This window comes from Spermophilus citellus (assembly GCF_964194105.1).
Source record: "Spermophilus citellus genome assembly, chromosome: 12".
In the NCBI taxonomy this organism is placed as follows: Eukaryota; Metazoa; Chordata; class Mammalia; order Rodentia; family Sciuridae; genus Spermophilus; species Spermophilus citellus.
The window spans coordinates 63700905-63724090 of NC_138198.1; positions in this window are offsets into that span (position 1 = coordinate 63700905).

Consider the following 23186-nt stretch of genomic DNA (forward strand, 5'->3'; position numbering starts at 1 on the left):
GTGGCCAGAATTCAGGAAGAAAACAGGAACTTAGGAAGATAGTAGGTGTTGCCCATCCATAAGGCAAGCCGCAGTCCATTCATAAATTGGGCAGGATGAATGCTGGGAAGCTTTCTACTAGACAGGACACATCCATTGATGCATTCTCTTTTCTAATGTCTACAACCAGGGACACAGTGGGATACACAAACATAGAAACACTCGCCTTGTCAAAAGCCTTACTAGAAACAGTCCACTCCAAACCAAACAAACCGCCTTTCCTACCTATTCTCAGAACATGAGACAAAACCACAAACTCACACCCACACCCACAAAGGCACCTCCTTCCAAGTTGGTCTGTGACTACCCGGAGTGTCGTCTGACTGGTGGGCCATACTATGTTCCCCCGAAAGGGCCTGTCCTGTCTCACATCTGGCCTCCTTGGCCAACTCTGTGAAGTTGTCAGGAGCCAGCGGTGAGCCACTACCTGCTTTCTCAGGAAAGGCCCCTCTGCAGAGCTATCCTGGCATTTGGCAATCCTCACCTCAGTGGGTACCAAGAAAGACTGACTCTGTCCTTGGTAAATCCAAACAAGTGAGCCCACTGGGACTGGGACTGGGACTGGCTCTGGGTGCCTGGCTTCCTGGATCCCAAGTTCAGAGAGTTCCATCACCAAGGAAGTGAGGTGAGGTCACTTCCTTCAGGAACTGAATGAGGTCACTGCCTTGGCAACCACTGTGTCCTAACAGTTGCTTCCAAGGCTCCCATGAGATGGAGGCTGCCCCTCCTTCCTGTGACACTTTCACAAGTTAGAATGGAATATCAACCACAGGCACCAAGGAACAGCTCTCCACACAGGCCTGCTTTGGTCCATCTTGTCTACATTAAGAAGAGAGAGGCTCATTCAGACACATCCCTTCATCCCGACCAGGTGGTTTGCCATGGAAGATGACTTCTGCTCTCTCAGGTCCTTCATAGCTGCCTACATCTTCTCCAGGGATCATTTCTGCATGGACCTTTGAGGTTCTCAGCAGGTGGAAGATCCCCCACATTCCTGTATTGTAAGACCCACTCTGTCCCTGCTCTTCTGTAAAGTTAGATTGAGGGAACAGTGTATGCTTAGGGTTAAGAACCTGTTTGATGTGGCTTAGGAATCACTCTGCTGGATGAAGAATGGTATTGGGAACCTGCGATATTTATAATAATATATAGGTGAAATATATGTATGAAAACAGAAATCCAAGTAAGATTTGAAGGCCAGAAGGGCATTGGGCCCTTGATTGGGATACTTAGCTTTGAATGACTTTCTGCACAGATGTCTCAGATAAATCGATACACAATGGCATAGGACCTTGTACCTTGGATGATTGAATGTAGAAGAGAACATCCAGTCAAAAAGGGATAGTAGGTAGGATTAGGAAGATAGTTGGTAAGTTTTGGAAGAAGAGTGAGTATGCAATTTGGACCAAAAGTTCTTTAGCAATAGGGTGTCGGTTAGAGAGTGAATGTAAACGTCAGCACATGTGAAGAGTCAGTCACAATGATGAACTGGGGAACATATGTAGGAAAGCAGATATCAATAGAGACATTAGGAAATCAGGCAAAGTATAAAGTGAGTGAGTGGATTAGACATTTTCAACAGGGTTGAGGTTGAATATATCATCTTAGGAAGAAACAAATGTGTAGTCACCAATAGCATTGACATTTGAGAGCATTAGGCAACCTGGACAAGGATGTTTTTAGTAATCCATGCTCACTTTCCAATGAGGCTTTGGTGCAATCATAAGTGTGACCTTTGCATTTTGTGTCCAGAATATCACTGTGATAAAATGTATATGTAGATCAGGTGACATGAGTGTTTCTTCCACCATTTCTGGGAGTAATATGTTGAAGACATATAAATTAGCCTTTGGGGGTACAAATAGGTGTACCCTGGGTCTATGAATATAGAGATAATGCATGAATAGACCATACTGTGAATAAATAGTATAACAGGTTCCAATTTAAATAATGGATTGCATTGATATCTGAAAATATATAGGAAATCTAATATTGATACACAACCATTCATTCTAACCAGTTATACATCTAATGGTGATATTGGGGTTATGGTTTACCATGAAGGGGGTGTGAGTTTTGCTTCACAAGGGATTATGGAAATGGAAAAGAATGTGTTTGGAAAGAAGTCTCATGAAAAGACCAGTCAAGAAACGTGGAGGTATACATGTGTTCTGAAGCAGGAAGTGATTGAAAGGGAAATAAATGCCTAGAAATTTGTGAACTTGAGGATGAAATACATATCCTATGATGTGCATCAACTGAAGAAATAGTAATGTACCAGTGTTGAATAAACATGAACGTCAAAATACACATCATGTCCCATAGGAATCTACTTGCATTCATGTTAAACTGGGTCAGTTACTGTAGAAATATTAGGATTTCAGCACTAGGAAACAAATATGTATTTCAGGTGGATGACTATTTCTGAGAATAATCTTGTGAAAAGTTGATTATAAATCCACCTATATGAACATGAATGAATTTAGGGAGTATATAATATGACACATACATTTCATATTTTGAAAAATCTGGAGAGTGTGTGTATGTGTGTGTGTATATATATATATATATATATATATATATATATATATATATATATATATATACACACAAAAGAAAAACACACACACAAACACAGACTTTAAAGAGTAGAAATATATATGCCAATCGAAATTCATCATGAAATATTTATCATCCACAGATCCAAAAATATTTATTTTACTGAACATGTATTTATGTATCATGTTGTTCAAGTGGGAAGCTCACCTGGAGGTTGAATTCTCAGTTCCAACAGCGTTTAGGAGGAGTGATCTCTTCTCACAACTTGTATCTGCCAAGTCAGCCACCTTACAAGAATGGACGTGGGATAGGAGGTAGGATTCTATATGTGCATGTAAAAATGCATGTTGCTGAATAGGCTACAGAGAAAGGGAGACAGGAATTCACATATTTGTTAACATTCAAAACACATGGAGAACTATTTCTATTAAATTGGACTAGATTTATAACACCTACCCTTTATAATGCCAAAGGCCAGTCCAACTATACACCAGGCCTCCTCTGAACTGCCTGTATTTCTATTCTGTTTGAGTTATTTTTCTCCATCATATTAGTATTCGTAGTCACAATCTAGTAGGGTATGGGTTAGTGTCAGGGATTCAGTATTTCGAACGGAAAATAGGAAAATGAATCCAATGTGTAGGCCAATATGTGCTACAAAAAAATCTTCCCACTCTCATCCAGAACATTGCCTTGACATTACCTTCACAATAAGTAAGACACAATTTGAGGAGAAGAGTTAGAAATGCTGTGAATACATATGTGGAATGGAAAATGCTCAGGAGTTCACAACCTTGGAAGTGGTAGACTAGTTTCCATGAGTAAGGGACAGGGTAAACACTCCACAAACATGGAGCTCTGCTGGCCTAAAGACTTCCTGAGAAACTGCCTCTGAGGTTGGGCACTTGAAATATATGTTGTTGTCAGGAGCTTTAGCTTCCTTTGTAGTGAGACCATCAAACCTGGTCTGCATCTATGTGACCTGGAGGACATGGTTTCTGATTTTCCAATGAACATGAGGCAGAAGTGCTGAATTCTCTCTTTGCAGGTAAACTGTGGCCACTGGGGTCTAAGTGTCTCCCTGTGTGGTCTGTGAAGCCATTTGGTCATCCTCCACTTTTCGTGGTGTTTCTTGCTGCTGCACTGGGAGTTTGGAATTTGCTTCAGGAAATACAAGGAGTTCAACTGGGACACAGTGCTGGAGGGAGTTCTGTCACGTGTGGTGGGTCAAGGTCCTAGGAGAATGCACCAGCCAGGCTTCTATCCCACAGAGCTTGCCCCCTTGACCATAGCAACCTGATTCTGAACATTGCCCTGAAACCTCTCCATATAACAAGATGCCTTTACATAGAAGGGTCTGCTCACTGCACCATGTCAGTCACAAGCCATTTGGAAGCCAATGGCAGATCCACATGGCCCCACCACAGATGTTTTATCACACACCTGCACACCACTGCTCTAGGCCCACTACTCAGCGGGCCCCAACTTACTGGCATCTCTGTTTTACACCATTTTCATGAAACCCAGTCAATCAAGGCACTGTCTGGTACACTCATGATCAGCAACAGGACATCCAAAGGTTCTCCAGTGCCACCTGGTCATGGGAATTTCAAAAATGTCATGGTATTTATCTAGCTAGCCATTTTTAAAGGATGAAGTTGGAGGCACTGTGTGTTTCCATTCCTTCAGGAACCATTAAATGGTGAGGAAGCTCATTTCGACGAAAGCTCTGGAGAACCCTCACAAACAAGTCTTCCCAAAGAGTGGCCAAAAGGTCACAGGAAGCCAGGCCCATTGAGGTCTACAATGTGAGGTCCACGTGTGTTTGGACTCTCCACGATGGCTGCCAGGTCTTTAAGAATAAACTCATGTGATATCCGGGCTGAGATTCCCAGTGCTCTGTGGAAAGCCAGCCTGGGCCTAGATCTCAGTTTCCAAGGGCGACTCTCATGCGTGGCCTCCTAACATCCCGACACAATTCACGGCAATACTTCTCTGAGGTCAGTTCCAGAACTCAGTCTCCAAGGGGAATCACACCAGAGTTCAAGCCCAGGTGGACCCAGTCATCTCTTCCCACTGCCACACCACAATTCAAACCAAAACACTGCCACATGGCCCTCATCTTCTTCCATATAGACACTCATCATAACCTCTGGCTGGAGGTTTCCATGAGGGGCACAGCCCAAGACAGTGTCCACAATATGCTCCCTTGCCTCTCATTTGCCTAATGTCAGGGTGGACTGGACACCCTTCCTGTGGACCTGGAGTGATCAAATAGGCCTGCCTTTAATACTGCTCTACTTCTCCAATTGGAGGCCTACTGACTGCCGGGTATAGATTCTTTGTGTGAACTGGAGTCATGAGAAAACCCAAGCACCTATGGGCTAGCCTCTGCATGGCTTCGAAGGACTCATTTGACACAAAGGATCCCTATTCTCACTTGATGGAGGTCAGGAATCTTACAGAGGAAGGCGAGAGACCTCATCCAGGATGACTGCTTTTGTGCCAATTTGGCTTTGGATGCACACATGGGATCTTTCTTTGGATCCACCAGGTGCTGACAATCTAAGCCACAGCCTCACACAGGGCCAAGAGGCTGATTCAGACACATCCCTTTGCAAAGCAATTAAGCAAAGAGCCACAGGTGATGCCCATTCATTTCCATTTGAAAACTGTTTTCTTCAGGCTTCACAAAGGGGTGCCCTGAGGCAAAGGCCTTCCTGACATTCAGGGCCACAGAAGGATAGGTAAGCCCAAGGCCCAAAGCAGGCTTTCTCCAGGGAGACTTTACTGGTCACACTGATATCTGAGTTTTCTGAGATGCTCACCATTCCTTTCAACTATCCAGTACATGGCCATGTCACCGAGCTTGGAGGTGGTACATATCTTGGACACAAAACCATGAGCCTATTCTGGAGAGTGGCCAGAATTCAGGAAGAAAACAGGAACTTAGGAAGATAGTAGGTGTTGCCCATCCATAAGGCAAGCCGCAGTCCATTCATAAATTGGGCAGGATGAATGCTGGGAAGCTTTCTACTAGACAGGACACATCCATTGATGCATTCTCTTTTCTAATGTCTACAACCAGGGACACAGTGGGATACACAAACATAGAAACACTCGCCTTGTCAAAAGCCTTACTAGAAACAGTCCACTCCAAACCAAACAAACCGCCTTTCCTACCTATTCTCAGAACATGAGACAAAACCACAAACTCACACCCACACCCACAAAGGCACCTCCTTCCAAGTTGGTCTGTGACTACCCGGAGTGTCGTCTGACTGGTGGGCCATACTATGTTCCCCCGAAAGGGCCTGTCCTGTCTCACATCTGGCCTCCTTGGCCAACTTTGTGAAGTTGTCAGGAGCCAGCGGTGAGCCACTACCTGCTTTCTCAGGAAAGGCCCCTCTGCAGAGCTTTCCTGGCATTTGGCAATCCTCACCTCAGCGGGTACCAAGAAAGACTGACTCTGTCCTTGGTAAATCCAAACAAGTGAGCCCACTGGGACTGGGACTGGGACTGGCTCTGGGTGCCTGGCTTCCTGGATCCCAAGTTCAGAGAGTTCCATCACCAAGGAAGTGAGGTGAGGTCACTTCCTTCAGGAACTGAATGAGGTCACTGCCTTGGCAACCACTGTGTCCTAACAGTTGCTTCCAAGGCTCCCATGAGATGGAGGCTGCCCCTCCTTCCTGTGACACTTTCACAAGTTAGAATGGAATATCAACCACAGGCACCAAGGAACAGCTCTCCACACAGGCCTGCTTTGGTCCATCTTGTCTACATTAAGAAGAGAGAGGCTCATTCAGACACATCCCTTCATCCCGACCAGGTGGTTTGCCATGGAAGATGACTTCTGCTCTCTCAGGTCCTTCATAGCTGCCTACATCTTCTCCAGGGATCATTTCTGCATGGACCTTTGAGGTTCTCAGCAGGTGGAAGATCCCCCACATTCCTGTATTGTAAGACCCACTCTGTCCCTGCTCTTCTGTAAAGTTAGATTGAGGGAACAGTGTATGCTTAGGGTTAAGAACCTGTTTGATGTGGCTTAGGAATCACTCTGCTGGATGAAGAATGGTATTGGGAACCTGCGATATTTATAATAATATATAGGTGAAATATATGTATGAAAACAGAAATCCAAGTAAGATTTGAAGGCCAGAAGGGCATTGGGCCCTTGATTGGGATACTTAGCTTTGAATGACTTTCTGCACAGATGTCTCAGATAAATCGATACACAATGGCATAGGACCTTGTACCTTGGATGATTGAATGTAGAAGAGAACATCCAGTCAAAAAGGGATAGTAGGTAGGATTAGGAAGATAGTTGGTAAGTTTTGGAAGAAGAGTGAGTATGCAATTTGGACCAAAAGTTCTTTAGCAATAGGGTGTCGGTTAGAGAGTGAATGTAAACGTCAGCACATGTGAAGAGTCAGTCACAATGATGAACTGGGGAACATATGTAGGAAAGCAGATATCAATAGAGACATTAGGAAATCAGGCAAAGTATAAAGTGAGTGAGTGGATTAGACATTTTCAACAGGGTTGAGGTTGAATATATCATCTTAGGAAGAAACAAATGTGTAGTCACCAATAGCATTGACATTTGAGAGCATTAGGCAACCTGGACAAGGATGTTTTTAGTAATCCATGCTCACTTTCCAATGAGGCTTTGGTGCAATCATAAGTGTGACCTTTGCATTTTGTGTCCAGAATATCACTGTGATAAAATGTATATGTAGATCAGGTGACATGAGTGTTTCTTCCACCATTTCTGGGAGTAATATGTTGAAGACATATAAATTAGCCTTTGGGGGTACAAATAGGTGTACCCTGGGTCTATGAATATAGAGATAATGTATGAATAGACCATACTGTGAATAAATAGTATAACAGGTTCCAATTTAAATAATGGATTGCATTGATATCTGAAAATATATAGGAAATCTAATATTGATACACAACCATTCATTCTAACCAGTTATACATCTAATGGTGATATTGGGGTTATGGTTTACCATGAAGGGGGTGTGAGTTTTGCTTCACAAGGGATTATGGAAATGGAAAAGAATGTGTTTGGAAAGAAGTCTCATGAAAAGACCAGTCAAGAAACGTGGAGGTATACATGTGTTCTGAAGCAGGAAGTGATTGAAAGGGAAATAAATGCCTAGAAATTTGTGAACTTGAGGATGAAATACATATCCTATGATGTGCATCAACTGAAGAAATAGTAATGTACCAGTGTTGAATAAAAATGAACGTCAAAATACACATCATGTCCCATAGGAATCTACTTGCATTCATGTTAAACTGGGTCAGTTACTGTAGAAATATTAGGATTTCAGCACTAGGAAACAAATATGTATTTCAGGTGGATGACTATTTCTGAGAATAATCTTGTGAAAAGTTGATTATAAATCCACCTATATGAACATGAATGAATTTAGGGAGTATATAATATGACACATACATTTCATATTTTGAAAAATCTGGAGAGTGTGTGTATGTGTGTGTGTGTGTGTATATATATATACACAAAAAAAACAACACACACACACAAACCCAGACATTAAAGAGTAGAAATATATATGCCAATCGAAATTCATCATGAAATATTTATCATCCACAGATCCAAAAATATTTATTTTACTGAACATGTATTTATGTATCATGTTGTTCAAGTGGGAAGCTCACCTGGAGGTTGAATTCTCAGTTCCAACAGCGTTTAGGAGGAGTGATCTCTTCTCACAACTTGTATCTGCCAAGTCAGCCACCTCACAAGAATGGACGTGGGATAGGAGGTAGGATTCTATATGTGCATGTAAAAATGCATGTTGCTGAATAGGCTACAGAGAAAGGGAGACAGGAATTCACATATTTGTTAACATTCAAAACACATGGAGAACTATTTCTATTAAATTGGACTAGATTTATAACACCTACCCTTTATAATGCCAAAGGCCAGTCCAACTATACACCAGGCCTCCTCTGAACTGCCTGTATTTCTATTCTGTTTGAGTTATTTTTCTCCATCATATTAGTATTCGTAGTCACAATCTAGTAGGGTATGGGTTAGTGTCAGGGATTCAGTATTTCGAACGGAAAATAGGAAAATGAATCCAATGTGTAGGCCAATATGTGCTACAAAAAAATCTTCCCACTCTCATCCAGAACATTGCCTTGACATTACCTTCGCAATAAGTAAGACACAATTTGAGGAGAAGAGTTAGAAATGCTGTGAATACATATGTGGAATGGAAAATGCTCAGGAGTTCACAACCTTGGAGGTGGTAGACTAGTTTCCATGAGTAAGGGACAGGGTAAACACTCCACAAACGTGGAGCTCTGCTGGCCTAAAGACTTCGTGAGAAACTGCTTCTGAGGTTGGGCACTTGAAATATATGTTGTTGTCAGGAGCTTTAGCTTCCTTTGTAGTGAGACCATCAAACCAGGTCTGCATCTATGTGACCTGGAGGACATGGTTTCTGATTTTCCAATGAACATGAGGCAGAAGTGCTGAATTCTCTCTTTGCAGGTAAACTGTGGCCACTGGGGTCTAAGTGTCTCCGTGTGTGGACTGTGAAGCCATTTGGTCATCCTCCACTTTTCGTGGTGTTTCTTGCTGCTGCACTGGGAGTTCGGAATTTGCTTCAGGAAATACAAGGAGTTCAACTGGGACACAGTGCTGGAGGGAGTTCTGTCACGTGTGGTGGGTCAAGGTCCTAGGAGAATGCACCAGCCAGGCTTCTATCCCACAGAGCTTGCCCCCTTGACCATAGCAACCTGATTCTGAACATTGCCCTGAAACCTCTCCATATAACAAGATGCCTTTACATAGAAGGGTCTGCTCACTGCACCATGTCAGTCACAAGCCATTTGGAAGCCAATGGCAGATCCACATGGCCCCACCACAGATGTTTTATCACACAGCTGCACACCACTGCTCTAGGCCCACTACTCAGCGGGCCCCAACTTACTGGCATCTCTGTTTTACACCATTTTCATGAAACCCAGTCAATCAAGGCACTGTCTGGTACACTCATGATCAGCAACAGGACATCCAAAGGTTCTCCAGTGCCACCTGGTCATGGGAATTTCAAAAACGTCATGGTATTTATCTAGCTAGCCATTTTTAAAGGATGAAGTTGGAGGCACTGTGGGTTTCCATTCCTTCGGGAACCATCAAATGGTGAGGAAGCTCATTTCAACGAAAGCTCTGGGGAACTCTCACAAACAAGGCTTCCCAAAGAGTGGCCAAAAGGTCACAGGAAGCCAGGCCCATTGAGGTCTACAATGTGAGGTCTACGTGTGTTTGGACTCTCCACGATGGCTGCCAGGTCTTTAAGAATAAACTCATGTGATATCCGGGCTGAGATTCCCAGTGCTCTGTGGAAAGCCAGCCTGGGCCTAGATCTCAGTTTCCAAGGGCGACTCTCATGCGTGGCCTCCTAACATCCCGAAACTATTCACGGCAATACTTCTCTGAGGTCAGTTCCAGAACTCAGTCTCCAAGGGGAATCACACCAGAGTTCAAGCCCAGGTGGACCCAGTCATCTCTTCCCACTGCCACACCACAATTCAAACCAAAACACTGCCACATGGCCCTCATCTTCTTCCATATAGACACTCATCATAACCTCTGGCTGGAGGTTTCCATGAGGGGCACAGCCCAAGACAGTGTCCACAATAAGCTCCCTTGCCTCTCATTTGCCTAATGTAGGGTGGACTGGACACCCTTCCTGTGGACCTGGAGTGATCAAATAGGCCTGCCTTTAATACTGCTCTACTTCTCCAATTGGAGGCCTACTGACTGCCGGGTATAGATTCTTTGTGTGAACTGGAGTCATGAGAAAACCCAAGCACCTATGGGCTAGCCTCTGCATGGCTTCGAAGGACTCATTTGACACAAAGGATCCCTATTCTCACTTGATGGAGGTCAGGAACCTTACAGAGGAAGGCGAGAGACCTCATCCAGGATGACTGCTTTTGTGCCAATTTGGCTTTGGATGCACACATGGGATCTTTCTTTGGATCCACCAGGTGCTGACAATCTAAGCCACAGCCTCACACAGGGCCAAGAGGCTGATTCAGACACATCCCTTTGCAAAGCAATTAAGCAAAGAGCCACAGGTGATGCCCATTCATTTCCATTTGAAAACTGTTTTCTTCAGGCTTCACAAAGGGGTGCCCTGAGGCAAAGGCCTTCCTGACATTCAGGGCCACAGAAGGATAGGTAAGCCCAAGGCCCAAAGCAGGCTTTCTCCAGGGAGACTTTACTGGTCACACTGATATCTGAGTTTTCTGAGATGCTCACCATTCCTTTCAACTATCCAGTACATGGCCATGTCACCGAGCTTGGAGGTGGTACATATCTTGGACACAAAACCATGAGCCTATTCTGGAGAGTGGCCAGAATTCAGGAAGAAAACAGGAACTTAGGAAGATAGTAGGTGTTGCCCATCCATAAGGCAAGCCGCAGTCCATTCATAAATTGGGCAGGATGAATGCTGGGAAGCTTTCTACTAGACAGGACACATCCATTGATGCATTCTCTTTTCTAATGTCTACAACCAGGGACACAGTGGGATACACAAACATAGAAACACTCGCCTTGTCAAAAGCCTTACTAGAAACAGTCCACTCCAAACCAAACAAACCGCCTTTCCTACCTATTCTCAGAACATGAGACAAAACCACAAACTCACACCCACACCCACAAAGGCACCTCCTTCCAAGTTGGTCTGTGACTACCCGGAGTGTCGTCTGACTGGTGGGCCATACTATGTTCCCCCGAAAGGGCCTGTCCTGTCTCACATCTGGCCTCCTTGGCCAACTCTGTGAAGTTGTCAGGAGCCAGCGGTGAGCCACTACCTGCTTTCTCAGGAAAGGCCCCTCTGCAGAGCTTTCCTGGCATTTGGCAATCCTCACCTCAGCGGGTACCAAGAAAGACTGACTCTGTCCTTGGTAAATCCAAACAAGTGAGCCCACTGGGACTGGGACTGGGACTGGCTCTGGGTGCCTGGCTTCCTGGATCCCAAGTTCAGAGAGTTCCATCACCAAGGAAGTGAGGTGAGGTCACTTCCTTCAGGAACTGAATGAGGTCACTGCCTTGGCAACCACTGTGTCCTAACAGTTGCTTCCAAGGCTCCCATGAGATGGAGGCTGCCCCTCCTTCCTGTGACACTTTCACAAGTTAGAATGGAATATCAACCACAGGCACCAAGGAACAGCTCTCCACACAGGCCTGCTTTGGTCCATCTTGTCTACATTAAGAAGAGAGAGGCTCATTCAGACACATCCCTTCATCCCGACCAGGTGGTTTGCCATGGAAGATGACTTCTGCTCTCTCAGGTCCTTCATAGCTGCCTACATCTTCTCCAGGGATCATTTCTGCATGGACCTTTGAGGTTCTCAGCAGGTGGAAGATCCCCCACATTCCTGTATTGTAAGACCCACTCTGTCCCTGCTCTTCTGTAAAGTTAGATTGAGGGAACAGTGTATGCTTAGGGTTAAGAACCTGTTTGATGTGGCTTAGGAATCACTCTGCTGGATGAAGAATGGTATTGGGAACCTGCGATATTTATAATAATATATAGGTGAAATATATGTATGAAAACAGAAATCCAAGTAAGATTTGAAGGCCAGAAGGGCATTGGGCCCTTGATTGGGATACTTAGCTTTGAATGACTTTCTGCACAGATGTCTCAGATAAATCGATACACAATGGCATAGGACCTTGTACCTTGGATGATTGAATGTAGAAGAGAACATCCAGTCAAAAAGGGATAGTAGGTAGGATTAGGAAGATAGTTGGTAAGTTTTGGAAGAAGAGTGAGTATGCAATTTGGACCAAAAGTTCTTTAGCAATAGGGTGTCGGTTAGAGAGTGAATGTAAACGTCAGCACATGTGAAGAGTCAGTCACAATGATGAACTGGGGAACATATGTAGGAAAGCAGATATCAATAGAGACATTAGGAAATCAGGCAAAGTATAAAGTGAGTGAGTGGATTAGACATTTTCAACAGGGTTGAGGTTGAATATATCATCTTAGGAAGAAACAAATGTGTAGTCACCAATAGCATTGACATTTGAGAGCATTAGGCAACCTGGACAAGGATGTTTTTAGTAATCCATGCTCACTTTCCAATGAGGCTTTGGTGCAATCATAAGTGTGACCTTTGCATTTTGTGTCCAGAATATCACTGTGATAAAATGTATATGTAGATCAGGTGACATGAGTGTTTCTTCCACCATTTCTGGGAGTAATATGTTGAAGACATATAAATTAGCCTTTGGGGGTACAAATAGGTGTACCCTGGGTCTATGAATATAGAGATAATGCATGAATAGACCATACTGTGAATAAATAGTATAACAGGTTCCAATTTAAATAATGGATTGCATTGATATCTGAAAATATATAGGAAATCTAATATTGATACACAACCATTCATTCTAACCAGTTATACATCTAATGGTGATATTGGGGTTATGGTTTACCATGAAGGGGGTGTGAGTTTTGCTTCACAAGGGATTATGGAAATGGAAAAGAATGTGTTTGGAAAGAAGTCTCATGAAAAGACCAGTCAAGAAACGTGGAGGTATACATGTGTTCTGAAGCAGGAAGTGATTGAAAGGGAAATAAATGCCTAGAAATTTGTGAACTTGAGGATGAAATACATATCCTATGATGTGCATCAACTGAAGAAATAGTAATGTACCAGTGTTGAATAAAAATGAACGTCAAAATACACATCATGTCCCATAGGAATCTACTTGAATTCATGTTAAACTGGGTCAGTTACTGTAGAAATATTAGGATTTCAGCACTAGGAAACAAATATGTATTTCAGGCGGATGACTATTTCTGAGAATAATCTTGTGAAAAGTTGATTATAAATCCACATATATGAACATGAATGAATTTAGGGAGTATATAATATGACACATACATTTCATATTTTGAAAAATCTGGAGAGTGTGTGTATGTGTGTGAATATATGTATATAAAACACACACACAAACACAGATATTAAAGAGTTGAAATATATATGCCAATCGAAATTCATCATGAAATATTTATCATCCACAGATCCAAAAATATTTATTTTACTGAACATGTATTTATGTATCATGTTGTTCAAGTGGGAAGCTCACCTGGAGGTTGAATTCTCAGTTCCAACAGCGTTTAGGAGGAGTGATCTCTTCTCACAACTTGTATCTGCCAAGTCAGCCACCTCACAAGAATGGACGTGGGATAGGGGGTAGGATTCTATATGTGCATGAAAAATGCATGTTGCTGAATAGGCTACAGAGAAAGGGAGACAGGAATTCACATATTTGTTAACATTCAAAACACATGGAGAACTATTTCTATTAAATTGGACTAGATTTATAACACCTACCCTTTATAATGCCAAAGGCCAGTCCAACTATTCACCAGGCCTCCTCTGAACTGCCTGTATTTCTATTCTGTTTGAGTTATTTTTCTCCATCATATTAGTATTCATAGTCACAATCTAGTAGGGTATGGGTTAGTGTCAGGGATTCAGTATTTCGAACGGAAAATAGGAAAATGAATCCAGTGTGTAGGCCAATATGTGCTACAAAAAAATCTTCCCACTCTCCTCCAGAACATTGCCTTGACATTACCTTCACAATAAGTAAGACACAATTTGAGGAGAAGAGTTAGAAATGCTGTGAATACATATGTGGAATGGAAAATGCTCAGGAGTTCACAACCTTGGAGGTGGTAGACTAGTTTCCATGAGTTTAGGACATGGTAAACACTCCACAAACGTGGAGCTCTGCTGGCTTAAAGACTTCCTGAGAAACTGCCTCTGAGGTTGGGCACTTGAAATATATGTTGTTGTCAGGAGCTTTAGCTTCCTTTGTAGTGAGACCATCAAACCTGGTCTGCATCTATGTGACCTGGAGGACATGGTTTCTGATTTTCCAATGAACATGAGGCAGAAGTGCTGAATTCTCTCTTTGCAGGTAAACTGTGGCCACTGGGGTCTAAGTGTCTCCCTGTGTGGTCTGTGAAGCCATTTGGTCATCCTCCACTTTTTGTGGTGTTTCTTGCTGCTGCACTGGGAGTTTGGAATTTGCTTCAGGAAATACAAGGAGTTCAACTGGGACACAGTGCTGGAGGGAGTTCTGTCACGTGTGGTGGGTCAAGGTCCTAGGAGAATGCACCAGCCAGGCTTCTATCCCACAGAGCTTGCCCCCTTGACCATAGCAACCTGATTCTGAACATTGCCCTGAAACCTCTCCATATAACAAGATGCCTTTACATAGAAGGGTCTGCTCACTGCACCATGTCAGTCACAAGCCATTTGGAAGCCAATGGCAGATCCACATGGCCCCACCACAGATGTTTTATCACACACCTGCACACCACTGCTCTAGGCCCACTACTCAGCGGGCCCCAACTTACTGGCATCTCTGTTTTACACCATTTTCATGAAACCCAGTCAATCAAGGCACTGTCTGGTACACTCATGATCAGCAACAGGACATCCAAAGTTTCTCCAGTGCCACCTGGTCATGGGAATTTCAAAAATGTCATGGTATTTATCTAGCTAGCCATTTTTAAAGGATGAAGTTGGAGGCACTGTGTGTTTCCATTCCTTCAGGAACCATTAAATGGTGAGGAAGCTCATTTCGACGAAAGCTCTGGAGAACCCTCACAAACAAGTCTTCCCAAAGAGTGGCCAAAAGGTCACAGGAAGCCAGGCCCATTGAGGTCTACAATGTGAGGTCCACGTGTGTTTGGACTCTCCACGATGGCTGCCAGGTCTTTAAGAATAAACTCATGTGATATCCGGGCTGAGATTCCCAGTGCTCTGTGGAAAGCCAGCCTGGGCCTAGATCTCAGTTTCCAAGGGCGACTCTCATGCGTGGCCTCCTAACATCCCGACACAATTCACGGCAATACTTCTCTGAGGTCAGTTCCAGAACTCAGTCTCCAAGGGGAATCACACCAGAGTTCAAGCCCAGGTGGACCCAGTCATCTCTTCCCACTGCCACACCACAATTCAAACCAAAACACTGCCACATGGCCCTCATCTTCTTCCATATAGACACTCATCATAACCTCTGGCTGGAGGTTTCCATGAGGGGCACAGCCCAAGACAGTGTCCACAATATGCTCCCTTGCCTCTCATTTGCCTAATGTCAGGGTGGACTGGACACCCTTCCTGTGGACCTGGAGTGATCAAATAGGCCTGCCTTTAATACTGCTCTACTTCTCCAATTGGAGGCCTACTGACTGCCGGGTATAGATTCTTTGTGTGAACTGGAGTCATGAGAAAACCCAAGCACCTATGGGCTAGCCTCTGCATGGCTTTGAAGGACTCATTTGACACAAAGGATCCCTATTCTCACTTGATGGAGGTCAGGAATCTTACAGAGGAAGGCGAGAGACCTCATCCAGGATGACTGCTTTTGTGCCAATTTGGCTTTGGATGCACACATGGGATCTTTCTTTGGATCCACCAGGTGCTGACAATCTAAGCCACAGCCTCACACAGGGCCAAGAGGCTGATTCAGACACATCCCTTTGCAAAGCAATTAAGCAAAGAGCCACAGGTGATGCCCATTCATTTCCATTTGAAAACTGTTTTCTTCAGGCTTCACAAAGGGGTGCCCTGAGGCAAAGGCCTTCCTGACATTCAGGGCCACAGAAGGATAGGTAAGCCCAAGGCCCAAAGCAGGCTTTCTCCAGGGAGACTTTACTGGTCACACTGATATCTGAGTTTTCTGAGATGCTCACCATTCCTTTCAACTATCCAGTACATGGCCATGTCACCGAGCTTGGAGGTGGTACATATCTTGGACACAAAACCATGAGCCTATTCTGGAGAGTGGCCAGAATTCAGGAAGAAAACAGGAACTTAGGAAGATAGTAGGTGTTGCCCATCCATAAGGCAAGCCGCAGTCCATTCATAAATTGGGCAGGATGAATGCTGGGAAGCTTTCTACTAGACAGGACACATCCATTGATGCATTCTCTTTTCTAATGTCTACAACCAGGGACACAGTGGGATACACAAACATAGAAACACTCGCCTTGTCAAAAGCCTTACTAGAAACAGTCCACTCCAAACCAAACAAACCGCCTTTCCTACCTATTCTCAGAACATGAGACAAAACCACAAACTCACACCCACACCCACAAAGGCACCTCCTTCCAAGTTGGTCTGTGACTACCCGGAGTGTCGTCTGACTGGTGGGCCATACTATGTTCCCCCGAAAGGGCCTGTCCTGTCTCACATCTGGCCTCCTTGGCCAACTTTGTGAAGTTGTCAGGAGCCAGCGGTGAGCCACTACCTGCTTTCTCAGGAAAGGCCCCTCTGCAGAGCTTTCCTGGCATTTGGCAATCCTCACCTCAGCGGGTACCAAGAAAGACTGACTCTGTCCTTGGTAAATCCAAACAAGTGAGCCCACTGGGACTGGGACTGGGACTGGCTCTGGGTGCCTGGCTTCCTGGATCCCAAGTTCAGAGAGTTCCATCACCAAGGAAGTGAGGTGAGGTCACTTCCTTCAGGAACTGAATGAGGTCACTGCCTTGGCAACCACTGTGTCCTAACAGTTGCTTCCAAGGCTCCCATGAGATGGAGGCTGCCCCTCCTTCCTGTGACACTTTCACAAGTTAGAATGGAATATCAACCACAGGCACCAAGGAACAGCTCTCCACACAGGCCTGCTTTGGTCCATCTTGTCTACATTAAGAAGAGAGAGGCTCATTCAGACACATCCCTTCATCCCGACCAGGTGGTTTGCCATGGAAGATGACTTCTGCTCTCTCAGGTCCTTCATAGCTGCCTACATCTTCTCCAGGGATCATTTCTGCATGGACCTTTGAGGTTCTCAGCAGGTGGAAGATCCCCCACATTCCTGTATTGTAAGACCCACTCTGTCCCTGCTCTTCTGTAAAGTTAGATTGAGGGAACAGTGTATGCTTAGGGTTAAGAACCTGTTTGATGTGGCTTAGGAATCACTCTGCTGGATGAAGAATGGTATTGGGAACCTGCGATATTTATAATAATATATAGGTGAAATATATGTATGAAAACAGAAATCCAAGTAAGATTTGAAGGCCAGAAGGGCATTGGGCCCTTGATTGGGATACTTAGCTTTGAATGACTTTCTGCACAGATGTCTCAGATAAATCGATACACAATGGCATAGGACCTTGTACCTTGGATGATTGAATGTAGAAGAGAACATCCAGTCAAAAAGGGATAGTAGGTAGGATTAGGAAGATAGTTGGTAAGTTTTGGAAGAAGAGTGAGTATGCAATTTGGACCAAAAGTTCTTTAGCAATAGGGTGTCGGTTAGAGAGTGAATGTAAACGTCAGCACATGTGAAGAGTCAGTCACAATGATGAACTGGGGAACATATGTAGGAAAGCAGATATCAATAGAGACATTAGGAAATCAGGCAAAGTATAAAGTGAGTGAGTGGATTAGACATTTTCAACAGGGTTGAGGTTGAATATATCATCTTAGGAAGAAACAAATGTGTAGTCACCAATAGCATTGACATTTGAGAGCATTAGGCAACCTGGACAAGGATGTTTTTAGTAATCCATGCTCACTTTCCAATGAGGCTTTGGTGCAATCATAAGTGTGACCTTTGCATTTTGTGTCCAGAATATCACTGTGATAAAATGTATATGTAGATCAGGTGACATGAGTGTTTCTTCCACCATTTCTGGGAGTAATATGTTGAAGACATATAAATTAGCCTTTGGGGGTACAAATAGGTGTACCCTGGGTCTATGAATATAGAGATAATGTATGAATAGACCATACTGTGAATAAATAGTATAACAGGTTCCAATTTAAATAATGGATTGCATTGATATCTGAAAATATATAGGAAATCTAATATTGATACACAACCATTCATTCTAACCAGTTATACATCTAATGGTGATATTGGGGTTATGGTTTACCATGAAGGGGGTGTGAGTTTTGCTTCACAAGGGATTATGGAAATGGAAAAGAATGTGTTTGGAAAGAAGTCTCATGAAAAGACCAGTCAAGAAACGTGGAGGTATACATGTGTTCTGAAGCAGGAAGTGATTGAAAGGGAAATAAATGCCTAGAAATTTGTGAACTTGAGGATGAAATACATATCCTATGATGTGCATCAACTGAAGAAATAGTAATGTACCAGTGTTGAATAAAAATGAACGTCAAAATACACATCATGTCCCATAGGAATCTACTTGCATTCATGTTAAACTGGGTCAGTTACTGTAGAAATATTAGGATTTCAGCACTAGGAAACAAATATGTATTTCAGGTGGATGACTATTTCTGAGAATAATCTTGTGAAAAGTTGATTATAAATCCACATATATGAACATGAATGAATTTAGGGAGTATATAATATGACACATACATTTCATATTTTGAAAAATCTGGAGAGTGTGTGTATGTGTGTGTGTATATATATATATATATATATATATATATATATATACACAAAAGAAAAACACACACACAAACACAGACTTTAAAGAGTAGAAATATATATGCCAATCGAAATTCATCATGAAATATTTATCATCCACACATCCAAAAATATTTATTTTACTGAACATGTATTTATGTATCATGTTGTTCAAGTGGGAAGCTCACCTGGAGGTTGAATTCTCAGTTCCAACAGCGTTTAGGAGGAGTGATCTCTTCTCACAGTTTGTATCTGCCAAGTCAGCCACCTCACAAGAATGGACGTGGGATAGGAGGTAGGATTCTATATGTGCATGTAAAAATGCATGTTGCTGAATAGGCTACAGAGAAAGGGAGACAGGAATTCACATATTTGTTAACATTCAAAACACATGGAGAACTATTTCTATTAAATTGGACTAGATTTATAACACCTACACTTTATAATGCCAAAGGCCAGTCCAACTATACACCAGGCCTGCTCTGAACTGCCTGTATTTATATTCTGTTTGAGTTATTTTTCTCCATCACATTAGTATTCGTAGTCACTATCTAGTAGGGTATGGGTTAGTGTCAGGGATTCAGTATTTCGAACGGAAAATAGGAAAATGAATCCAATGTGTAGGCCAATATGTGCTACAAAAAAATCTTCCCACTCTCATCCAGAACATTGCCTTGACATTACCTTCACAATAAGTAAGACACAATTTGAGGAGAAGAGTGAGAAATGCTGTGAATACATATGTGGAATGGAAAATGCTCAGGAGTTCACAACCTTGGAGGTGGTAGACTAGTTTCCATGAGTAAGGGACAGGGTAAACACTCCACAAACGTGGAGCTCTGCTGGCCTAAAGACTTTGTGAGAAACTGCTTCTGAGGTTGGGCACTTGAAATATATGTTGTTGTCAGGAGCTTTAGCTTCCTTTGTAGTGAGACCATCAAACCTGGTCTGCATCTATGTGACCTGGAGGACATGGTTTCTGATTTTCCAATGAACATGAGGCAGAAGTGCTGAATTCTCTCTTTGCAGGTAAACTGTGGCCACTGGGGTCTAAGTGTCTCCCTGTGTGGTCTGTGAAGCCATTTGGTCATCCTCCACTTTTCGTGGTGTTTCTTGCTGCTGCACTGGGAGTTTGGAATTTGCTTCAGGAAATACAAGGAGTTCAACTGGGACACAGTGCTGGAGGGAGTTCTGTCACGTGTGGTGGGTCAAGGTCCTAGGAGAATGCACCAGCCAGGCTTCTATCCCACAGAGCTTGCCCCCTTGACCATAGCAACCTGATTCTGAACATTGCCCTGAAACCTCTCCATATAACAAGATGCCTTTACATAGAAGGGTCTGCTCACTGCACCATGTCAGTCACAAGCCATTTGGAAGCCAATGGCAGATCCACATGGCCCCACCACAGATGTTTTATCACACACCTGCACACCACTGCTCTAGGCCCACTACTCAGCGGGCCCCAACTTACTGGCATCTCTGTTTTACACCATTTTCATGAAACCCAGTCAATCAAGGCACTGTCTGGTACACTCATGATCAGCAACAGGACATCCAAAGGTTCTCCAGTGCCACCTGGTCATGGGAATTTCAAAAATGTCATGGTATTTATCTCGCTAGCCATTTTTAAAGGATGAAGTTGGAGGCACTGTGGGTTTCCATTCCTTCAGGAACCATTAAATGGTGAGGAAGCTCATTTCAACGAAAGCTCTGGGGAACTCTCACAAACAAGGATTCCCAAAGAGTGGCCAAAAGGTCACAGGAAGCCAGGCCCATTGAGGTCTACAATGTGAGGTCCACGTGTGTTTGGACTCTCCACGATGGCTGCCAGGTCTTTTAGAATAAAATCATGTGATATCCGGGCTGAGATTCCCAGTGCTCTGTGGAAAGCCAGCCTGGGCCTAGATCTCAGTTTCCAAGGACGACTCTCATGCGTGGCCTCCTAACATCCCGAAACTATTCACGGCAATACTTCTCTGAGGTCAGTTCTAGAACTCAGTCTCCAAGGGGAATCACACCAGAGTTCAAGCCCAGGTGGACCCAGTCATCTCTTCCCACTGCCACACCACAATTCAAACCAAAACACTGCCACATGGCCCTCATCTTCTTCCATATAGACACTCATCATAACCTCTGGCTGGAGGTTTCCATGAGGGGCACAGCCCAAGACAGTGTCCACAATAAGCTCCCTTGCCTCTCATTTGCCTAATGTAGGGTGGACTGGACACCCTTCCTGTGGACCTGGAGTGATCAAATAGGCCTGCCTTTAATACTGCTCTACTTCTCCAATTGGAGGCCTACTGACTGCCGGGTATAGATTCTTTGTGTGAACTGGAGTCATGAGAAAACCCAAGCACCTATGGGCTAGCCTCTGCATGGCTTTGAAGGACTCATTTGACACAAAGGATCCCTATTCTCACTTGATGGAGGTCAGGAACCTTACAGAGGAAGGCGAGAGACCTCATCCAGGATGACTGCTTTTGTGCCAATTTGGCTTTGGATGCACACATGGGATCTTTCTTTGGATCCACCAGGTGCTGACAATCTAAGCCACAGCCTCACACAGGGCCAAGAGGCTGATTCAGACACATCCCTTTGCAAAGCAATTAAGCAAAGAGCCACAGGTGATGCCCATTCATTTCCATTTGAAAACTGTTTTCTTCAGGCTTCACAAAGGGGTGCCCTGAGGCAAAGGCCTTCCTGACATTCAGGGCCACAGAAGGATAGGTAAGCCCAAGGCCCAAAGCAGGCTTTCTCCAGGGAGACTTTACTGGTCACACTGATATCTGAGTTTTCTGAGATGCTCACCATTCCTTTCAACTATCCAGTACATGGCCATGTCACCGAGCTTGGAGGTGGTACATATCTTGGACACAAAACCATGAGCCTATTCTGGAGAGTGGCCAGAATTCAGGAAGAAAACAGGAACTTACGAAGATAGTAGGTGTTGCCCATCCATAAGGCAAGCCGCAGTCCATTCATAAATTGGGCAGGATGAATGCTGGGAAGCTTTCTACTAGACAGGACACATCCATTGATGCATTCTCTTTTCTAATGTCTACAACCAGGGACACAGTGGGATACACAAACATAGAAACACTCGCCTTGTCAAAAGCCTTACTAGAAACAGTCCACTCCAAACCAAACAAACCGCCTTTCCTACCTATTCTCAGAACATGAGACAAAACCACAAACTCACACCCACACCCACAAAGGCACCTCCTTCCAAGTTGGTCTGTGACTACCCGGAGTGTCGTCTGACTGGTGGGCCATACTATGTTCCCCCGAAAGGGCCTGTCCTGTCTCACATCTGGCCTCCTTGGCCAACTCTGTGAAGTTGTCAGGAGCCAGCGGTGAGCCACTACCTGCTTTCTCAGGAAAGGCCCCTCTGCAGAGCTTTCCTGGCATTTGGCAATCCTCACCTCAGTGGGTACCAAGAAAGACTGACTCTGTCCTTGGTAAATCCAAACAAGTGAGCCCACTGGGACTGGGACTGGGACTGGCTCTGGGTGCCTGGCTTCCTGGATCCCAAGTTCAGAGAGTTCCATCACCAAGGAAGTGAGGTGAGGTCACTTCCTTCAGGAACTGAATGAGGTCACTGCCTTGGCAACCACTGTGTCCTAACAGTTGCTTCCAAGGCTCCCATGAGATGGAGGCTTCCCCTCCTTCCTGTGACACTTTCACAAGTTAGAATGGAATATCAACCATAGGCACCAAGGAACAGCTCTCCACACAGGCCTGCTTTGGTCCATCTTGTCTACATTAAGAAGAGAGAGGCTCATTCAGACACATCCCTTCATCCCGACCAGGTGGTTTGCCATGGAAGATGACTTCTGCTCTCTCAGGTCCTTCATAGCTGCCTACATCTTCTCCAGGGATCATTTCTGCATGGACCTTTGAGGTTCTCAGCAGGTGGAAGATCCCCCACATTCCTGTATTGTAAGACCCATTCTGTCCCTGCTCTTCTGTAAAGTTAGATTGAGGGAACAGTGTATGGTTAGGGTTAAGAACCTGTTTGATGTGGCTTAGGAATCACTCTGCTGGATGAAGAATGGTATTGGGAACCTGCGATATTTATAATAATATATAGGTGAAATATATGTATGAAAACAGAAATCCAAGT